At 35.0% G+C, this 9,983-nt stretch overlaps 1 non-coding gene across 1 annotated transcript; it reads right to left on the bottom strand.

Moving 5' to 3' along the window:
- Positions 1 to 791: 791 nt before the first annotated feature.
- On the bottom strand, positions 792 to 892 carry LOC133827651 (U6 spliceosomal RNA). The gene has a single exon (XR_009890302.1). It is a non-coding gene; the product is annotated as a U6 spliceosomal RNA (small nuclear RNA).
- Between the last annotated feature and the right edge of the window lie 9,091 nt (positions 893 to 9,983).

Raw genomic sequence — 9,983 nt, forward strand, 5'->3', positions numbered from 1 at the left:
CTATTGGGTGTCTTTATGATTTACTAATTTTGATAAATGCTATGCATATTTGTTTGGTGGGTTGTAGGAACATCTGCTTGTCCAAATGGAAGATTCTATTGTCAAAATGCAGGGCATGCTCCTAAAGTGTTATTCTCTTCTAGAGTGAATGATGGTATATGCAGTAAGTAGCTTTAAATTTATTGCTTTAATAACTTGTATAGATGCAAGAACTAGTTTTTCCTTCCATGTTCCATTTCCCTAGTTTATTTTTCTTATATTTTGAGTTCTTTCTTTGGAGAGGATTGTGATTTTAGAAGAAACTATGTCATTGATCAGGGATAAAAAAATCTCATTGAATTAGTAATGGGAATTCAATCATAATGAGCCTTTTTTTTTCTCTGATTATCATGTTTTATTAAATGTGGCGTGGATGTAGGATGTAATATAGAATTATTAGATCATTTTACTGAATTGTTGTTTTGAGCTAGATACGTGTCTTCTCTAATCTGCTTTAACTAGTCCAATGCTCAATGAAGTAATATTTTGTATTAATGAAAAATAAGTATGGGTCTTGGGGGTGTACATTTCAAAGTTTATTTTTTTCCATGTGTAAGTAATAGGCTTCTCATGTTTTTATTTTTCTCCAAACCCATAGAAAGCTCAACTTATTTTGAGCAGCACGAGAACTGGAAATTGTACAGTGTTAGAATTTTTTCTTTCTACATATACATATGCGAAACAGCTGCATCTACTTGTTGTAGTATCATAAGGAAGAACAAATTGTCATTTTCTTTTTCTTGTGTTATGGTTTTGATTACTGGAGTCTTTTTTTGTGCATGTCATCCTTGCGCAGGGGCCATGCTAATCTTCTCTGTATCGTTCCAATTTTATCGGATGTCCCCTAAGGGATGATTGCTGGAGTCTTGTTAATTGGCAATCAATTTACTGCATATATTTTACCAATTTTATATTTCATAACTAGAGTGCATTAAAATTTGAGAACAAGGAAACATTTGTGTTCAAGTTTTGTGAAAGTTTCAGAATGTCACAAAATATATTTAAATAGAGACTGTGCATATTCTTATTTTTCTTTCATTTTCTCTTTTTCGTATCTCTCACAATGATAATAGTAAGGCACATTGTTAAGATGCATTCATGTTGCATGCATCTTATGGGAAATATATAACTCTACTTTTTCTTCACCTCAGAGCATAAAGAACAAATAGAGAAGGCAGAGGAGAAGGAATGCTTATAGAAAGAAAAGAAGAGAGAGAGAGAAGAAAGAAACTGAGGAGAAAAACAAACATGAGGATGAAGCTAAGCATGAAAATGTTGAAGGTGTAGAGAAACCAAACCATGAAACCGAAACCAATAGTGCAGATGATGAAAAGATAGGGCTCATAGATGATTCTCCTTCGAATCAGGTTATGGTAGTTTCTTTTGTGTTGTTTTTATCTTAATTGTCATTGCCTTTACTAATCTGCAGTTACAAGGTTGAGCTTGTTTCTTTTGTCATTTGTGGCCCCTTAGTAATTCTTGCTATTGTGGATTTTCTTCCTGCACTGCAGCAATAACATTTAGAATATTTTTTGGCTTGAAATTGGTCTGTTATTATAAGCCCTATGAATTGCTTTTGTAAATATTCTCACTGCCTTTACTTCTCATGCTTGCCACTGTTAATAGGATGTTGTGGACGTCCATGACAGTTTAGCTGCTGAAGCTGAACATGGTGATGCCTCCCGAAAGGAAAGGTCCTCAGTTCAAGGTGTAGAACAGGTAATTAATAGATTAAACTTTTTAATATGCATCTTCTGAACTGTTGCTTCATTGCTTGTATTTTAGATTATTGCATGATTCCAAACATGTTTCATATAATTAGAAATTAATTGTAGTTTTACTTTCATATATTTTAAAGATTTTTATTAGAGTTTATCTGAGTTTGAATTATAAGAAAATAGTTTCCTAGTTGAGTTAAGAATTCTTATTTATAGCTATCTGTCAAATATTTTTATACTTAGTTATAAAAGTATCATTTTCATTTTTGTACTTAGTAAAGAAAAGTAACAATTTTCAATACAAATGTTTTATTTTCTTTAGGACTATAGATTATACCACCTGTGGTCACTTTGAAATATCTCAGAAACATGCACAATTCAATAGAAGAGTCAAGCTTTCTAGAATTTCCTTTTAGCACGTGTGCTGGAAACCCCTAAATATGAAAATGGTGTAAACTAGGTATAGTACCATTCCTTAATTCCAACGGTGTCTTCTTGATAGACATGGATGGAACGAAATTCAATATGTACATTGCACATTGAATGGCATAGCCCTAGAATGACAGTGGAAATGTAACGTCCCATATTTTTAAGACTCAATAATGTGGAAATATAAACGTTTCCATTTAAGGAAATATCTCAAAATCCCGTATAAGAAAACTTTTTAAAGTCGTATGGCCATACTAATATTTAATTCAAACATAGTTTATGAAAAGTTAAACAAGCCTTGTTTTGGAAAATAAAACAGCATTTCGAAAAATAAAATAGCTTCCCAAAAGGTCGATCCACATGTACATCCACAAAGTAGACTCCAACGCTCATTGCTCTGCTTTGCCCTTGTTCTTACCTACAACAGGGAACAACTAGGTAAGTGAAAACACTTTGTAATTTCAACTTCAAAACAAAAGTATGTAGAGAAGATTGGTGGTCACTGACCAAGTCACTGACCACTGATAACAATAGGTCAACAAAATTAGGGTTCAGGATCCATCCATACCCTAATCAATCAATTTCAAGAAGGCAAAAGCGTCCTAGAAAACTTATGGTTACGCCTCATAACAAATGGCAAACTATTTCAGATAAATCCCTGCACTTAGAAAATCCCAGAGCAAACACATATAATATATCACAGTATAATTCAAGACCAACACTCGATAATTTATGACAATTCGGGCGTACTACGCCCTCCAACATGTTTGCTAATCAATAGGGGAGAACCGAGTCTCAACACTAAGACCTAGCTAATAAATATCCCCATCAAGGGTAACTGTAGTGTTACCTAGGGCATCGCTACTTATCCAAAAGTAGATCCCTCACAAGGGTAACCATCAAGTTAACTAGGATATTGATACTATTGAAGAGTGTAATCAAAGTTACACGGGTTTACAGAGACTTCTGTGTTAATCAGTGGTACTAGTGAGCAATTACCCCTAAGGTGTTCAACCTCACTCAAACTTGGCAAACCCTAGTTTCTCTAGGCAATATCACTGAATGGCCAATGTTCATCACTGCTATTCGGGAATGATTTATTAGAGCACTTGCTCGGGTTCTAACCATTCAATGATTAAGTAAGCATGGAGGCCCCTAGGTCCCATTCATTTTGGTGACCCTAGGTCTAAACCAGCAATCCTCTCCTCTTGGCCACTAGTCGTGGTAGTGAACTGGACTTAATAAAATCAAACAAGCAGTGTGACAGGGATCAGCCGTCTAGGATATGACGGATTTCTACCGATCATATTTTCTGAGTCAAAACCAACTAGAGTAACGTTTCTATGTAAAATTTCTATGACAGTGTATACATGTGCATGTGTCTCTATACTAACATACATTACACTAGTCATTTCGTGTTGCAGCCACACAATAGAAGTTGACTTACTTGGAGTCCTTAACTTTTAGCAGGATTTCACCCTTAACAGTATAGTCCAGTTATGCTTAGCCAATACTGTAATTATCCATACAGTAGACTCAAATTAATTATGGCACTCATAATTCATTATTATTATTTTGGGCAGTTTGGTCATTTTCAAAATCATTTGTAAGGATTAAAGATCCTTATTTTGTTTTAAACCCAGTCAAGAAATTCATATACAAAAGTTTGAGACTAAACCCTGAATCTCGGGGAGACCTATCCTATGGTCTCGATACCTAGGCTCGGGTATCGCAAAATTATTTTCCATAATCCGCTAAAAATCTTATTCTTTAAAAGTTCCGCTATTAACCCGTATTTTCAACATGTAAGTTAATATATAAAAGATTTTAGTCGGAATTATATTTAGAAAATACTAATTAAATTCCTCAATTATTTTCTAGAAATTTATATCTTGATTTTCCTTTTATTTTTCTTTAGGATTTAATCTCTAAAAACCATTTTAAGAAAATAGCCTAATTTTAACTTAATTAGGAAAACCATTAATAATTGCTTATCTTGACTAGTTAATTCTCTGAAGTCAATTAATCAAGTTTAAAGAAATAATTTACTTAATTATTTTCTCAAAATATAGGGTTTTAAACCCTCTTTTAATTTATTAAATTTATTAATAAATAAAATATTTTATTTTTAGAAAGAATAAAAATAATTCTTACTACGTGTATAAACCTCATTTTTCACATTTTTAACTACTTTCTTTGTTAGGTCATAACTTGAAATTTACTTACCAAATTGTTACCAAAATTTCTCACTTCAATATTTGATATGCCATTTAGGTCTCTGAAAAATATTATGTCAAAAGGAGTATTTTTGGTTGGTGAAAATATTTTTCAAATATTAAGGTAAAATGACCTTATTTTCAAATCCTTATTTTTTTCAAATTTTGGTACTTAATAACACTCAAACCGTTTGGTAACACACAAAATTTTATAGAGGCATAATACGGTATGGTAAGAAAATTCCACCCAATCTTAGTAAAAACGGTGTTTTTCCCTATACAGTGGCTGTCCAAACTTTGTCCTGAAAGTAAGAAACAAAAAAATAGTTTTTTACCTAAACTTTGAAATAACATAACTCACTCATTTCTAAACGCTTTTGAGTGTTTCAAAATCTCAAATTCATATAATCCATCTCAAAAAAATCACAGTATAATTTTTTTTTACAAAATAATTTATACAGTTGATACTTGACCCCTTGGAAGTCAACGCTCAAAAAACCTTTTTTTGTTTTTGTTTTAGGGTTTCCAATAAAACCCTTATGGATATTGGGTCCCTATTTTCACAATCAACATTTAAGCATCATAAAGTTTATCTAGAAACTACCATATCCTTATTACATCACAAACAAGAAACTTTAAGCATTACATACACAAAATAATGCTTAAAATAAAAACCATACAAAAACAACAATAAAAAGTAAACTTTTTTAACTCTTGTTGTTCTTGCTTTAGGTTTTGATGTTTCTTCAAGCTTTAGAGCCTCCAAAACTCTTTCAAAATTTTAAACCAACTTGCCCAACAACTTATATAGTTAGTTATTGAAAGATGTATGGTTAAAAAACTTTATAAAAGTCATGTTTTTAAACTTTTACCTTAGGTAAACTCTTCCAAGATCAAGGCTTCAACTTCCAAGGTTTCTTAGTATTTTTGGTAGTTGAATATGGTGAGAAAACTTGAGAGAAATTTTTTGAACAAGATGAGAGTGAGGGAAGAAGAGGGAGTTCGGTTTTGGGGAGGGTGGAAGAGCCTAGACAAAAAATATATATATCTAAAACACTTAAGTGTTTTTACTTTATGTCACTGTGTCATTGACATTAATTTGATGTGATTACAGCTTAAATCAATTTTCTATAATCTTTTTCACTCTTATAAAGTTTTATTTAAAAAAAACATAACACATAATAATTAAATTAAATGTCTCTAACATTTAATTTAATTAATCACACAATACAATTTAACCTAAGGTCCATTTATGGAATAAAATTCCACAGTTAGGCAAAAATTTATACATTTAACACAAACTGCCCTAAAATTTCTATTTCCTCTTAGGTTTATTATTTTTGACCAAACTTTAATTTTTATGCATGTATTTTATGCCCAAAATATTTTTGCCATAGTTTATGATTTTATTTTCTGAGATTTTTACTCGATTAGGGTTTTTGTGTCTATCTAAGACCGAAAGTCTTTTCTTGACTTTTAATCATACAATTCATAACATGGCTAGAAATAACTCATGGAAATAAATTACATACAAATATAATATTATTTAAAATAATATTCTTAACTCAGGGAAAAAAATCTCGACCCGAGTCGTTTAAAGGTACCCGAAATGCAGGGCGTTACAATGCCTACAATTTATAGAGTTTTCATCCTCGAAACTTAAGACAAATGAGGATACAACTCCCTCATCTTGTCTTTTGTTTCCCAGGTCACAACTTCTATGTTGTCGTTATACCACTGCACCTTTACCAATGTTACGGTCTTGTACCTCAACACTTTATCCTTTCGGTCTAGTATCATCATCGGCTTCTCCTCATAGACGAGTTGAGGATCAATGCTCATCAACTCATAGTTAAGTACATGCGAGGGATCGTGCACGTATTTTCTCAACATGGATACATGAAACACGTCATGCACCTTAGACAAGGCGGGCATAAGAGAAAAGGGAAAGCTACTTCCCCAATCCTCTCTATGATTTAAAAAGGTCCAACGAACCTTGTGCTAGGCTTTCCTTTCTTCCCGAACCGCATAGCCCCTCGTAGCGGAGCTACCTTTGCCAGAACATTATCACCAACCTCAAACGCAAAGTGTTGACCCTTGTTTTGGTCAATGACACAAAGTCACGAATAACGATAAGAATTAAAGAGCTGAATGTAAGAATGTAAACGACACAAGGAAATTATAGTGATTCGGTCTCAGAGATTAGTAATAACCTACTTCAACTTAGTGATCTTATTGATGTAAAATCCCCAGAAACTTGTGATCAGCAAAAAAGGGTTCACTGAGTTTCACAAGTCTCGATGATAGCTACAAGTTCTGTGTATAAAATATTGCGTGTAAAATAAATGAATCCCATAAGTCATATTTATAAGCTCAAGGATATACATATGGGTCTATGGGTCGTCTTTGACTTGTGTTACAAGCATAACCAAATAGTAACAGAAATAATGATATTACATATAAAAATAATCAAATGTCTTGGGAATATCTAACTCATAACTGCTTCTAAGAATTTGGCTAGGTTAAACAAGCAACTATGGTCGTATGCATCTACACCTTTTCTTTTGCTCCTGCTTAGCATATTCATTAAGCCTATTAAGCAACTTTAATTTCCTCTTTATACTCTTGTCATTAGTCAACTGGGCCTTCATTAATAACTAGTCACGAGCTATTCATGTGCCTCTTACACATGCCACGTCATCATCCATACATTTTGGAAAACATTTTCCCCCCAAGTTTATTTTATTGCGATCAGCATTTAATAAACTTATTTGACCAGCATTCCCGCTGACCTGTCACATCCAACTGAACTTACTCCCTCGAAAAGGAAAGTAATCATGACCATTTTAGTTTCCTAGAAACTATTCGATGGCTATCGCTATTTCCCATGCAAAAACCCTCAAATATCATCAGACACTCTTGACCGATATAAATACCACTCTCTTTCCTTTATTTCATTTTTATATGATTATTCTCTCTCATCAAGAACACTCATAAAAAACCTCCAAGAACTCCATATATTTCAGTGTCATTCGAGGCGTCTTCGAGCAAAACCTTCGTGATTTCTTCTACAATATGTGCTCCAAGTAAGTTTTCGAACCCATCCTCATGTCTTTGTAGCATTTTTTATACATTTTGGCCATGATATGTCTATTTTCAAAACTGGATTTTGAATGTTCATGATGAGTTTCTGGGTAAATCGGGTTTAGGCAAAAAACAACTAGAAACACTATGACAAAATAGGCATTGTAGGCAATGTAGTGCATAAAACAATGTTTAGAAAGAGTATTGGGGGTTATTTACACTAATTTCAGGTCCAAAATCGAAGTGAAAATTCAATTTTGGGTTTTCAGAAAAACTGGGTTTCTTTGGCCCGTTTGCGGAGTTGAAAAGCTTTTCCGAAAAAACATTCCATATTCACTTTTTGATCTGTTTTTCCAACCTGTTCGCATGTTTGTTGTGTTTTTATCAGGTGGTTGCTGGTCGTGTAAAAGCTTAACTTTTATGCATGAACAATGCTATCCTTACTTTTCTTTTTCTACTTTCTCTATTAGTCGTAGATTCTCACTTCCCCTTTGCTCTTCTCAGATATTCATGCATGATCCCTGGGGAGGTGAGAGACCAATAGGTAGCGATCTGCTTGCTCTTCTATTCAAGTATCAGGAACAAACTTCTCTACCTTTTCCAAAGCCTTTGGCACCACCCCTGATTCCTTCGACCAACCTTCCATGAGAACCTCCAAAAAAAAACCCAAACAGGGGTCGTGTTAAACACACAGCCCATAGAAAAAGAAAAACCACTAATTTACCTACCATCCATCCAACAACAAACAATGAGGGTCCTTCAAGCGACCCTTAACCTTTAAATGTTGCACCACAAAAAATACAACCTAAGGGCTCATCCACATGAAGGTCCACGAGCAGAGGTACCCAGGTACATCGCCCCTCCAAGCGTCATAATGGCCAGGATGGTGGAAAAATATCCCAAGAAGTACGGACTTCTTGGGATTACTCTACACAAGCCTACACCGAACCAGAGGGCAAGCATGCTCGAAGGTGCATTTAGCACCTAGTCGAGGTATCGCAAAGAAGCGAGGGTAATTCCACCCTTGCACGACTTTTTCTGAGGAGTAGCTAATTATTTCGAGGCCGCCCCATTTCAAATAACTCCCAACGGATATAGAGTACTTTCAACACTTTACATCTTGTACAACAATAAAACGTGGCCTATGCCTACCCCTCACGAGATTAATTACCTGTTTGATCTCAAATCCAACCCCAACCAAAGTAACACGGGCTTCTTCCACTTCCACATTCTTGAGTGATATAACCTATAAATCCAATGTGGGAAAGTACTTCCTCATGAATGATCTGGTCGCATATAACATGGCCTTCACGCGAGGAGGTAAATTCTTTAGTCTCTGTTCGACATTCTTCTAGAAGCTTTTTATTTTTTCTGTCTTTAGTCGGCCTGCATTATGTCTAGGTCCATGGTGCCGACCAGAAGCCACTCCAGAGATGGAGATAAGGGTTGCGGCTTTGGCCAACATGACGCATATAGAAAAAAGCTTCAAGGAGATGGTCACGACAAGCAATTTGAGGCTGGTCGGCCTTCTAAAACCTCATCAAGTGGTGAGGGAATCGACCATGGGGAGTGCTGCCGGAGATGGTACTGATGTACAAGAAAACCCTGAACAGCAAAAAGATGTATCACAACCCCAAAGGCGTTGTCCAACGGGGGTGACAATACAAGAGCCTAACCCCAATGTCCGACCAGTAAATATCTCTCCCCAACATGGGAGGGGAAACAAAAATTACCTGAATATGTTGGTCCTACATTTGAATCCTCCAATGAGAACGGTACAAAATTTTCACTTTTAGATAAATTGTCTATCTGTTATCATCTTTTTGATGCGGACGACAACATTAAATTTTTTATCAGTAGTTTTAGCTTGGACTTCTTCGAGATAGATAATGATTGTAGTTGTAGTTCCTTAGATCATGTAGCGGCCAATAATTGTAGTTCAGGTATAGTACATAGAATTTCTTTTGGTTGGCTTCCTTATCATGCAACACTATTTTTCGATATATCTACTCGTTCTTATTATTCTTGTAGTCATGCAAGGAAACGTTGCGTTCAACATTTATGCCTCTGGGGGAAAATCTGCTAGCTCGAGGAAGTCGAATAGAAAAGATGTCAGAAAGGTCAGTGGGGAACCTTTGAGAAAAAAGGCTCGACTAGAAGACCCTCGAGCTCCTACTCCTTCCAGAACAACTCCTCCTCTTCATCCTCGCACTGAGCCTTCCATTGACCAGTCGAGAGGATCCTTGGTGACACAATTGTTGAACAACAGCTCTTGCTCAAAAATTGATAAACTCCAGTATGTGTCCAGGCACTGCTACAGCTAAGAGGGCTTTGCTTCTCTCCCTTTGATGAGACCCAGTCAGGTCCTTGCTCATGGGTTCAATGAAGTAATCAGTGAAAGTTTCTTTCCTGTATTTTATTTTGGTCAAACAACATTTCCTTTTATTAACTCTAACAACTTCATTTCTCAACTATTTGTAGGGTCTTTTGGCCATGA

Source organism: Humulus lupulus, chromosome 3 (genome assembly GCF_963169125.1).
Source record: "Humulus lupulus chromosome 3, drHumLupu1.1, whole genome shotgun sequence".
In the NCBI taxonomy this organism is placed as follows: Eukaryota; Viridiplantae; Streptophyta; class Magnoliopsida; order Rosales; family Cannabaceae; genus Humulus; species Humulus lupulus.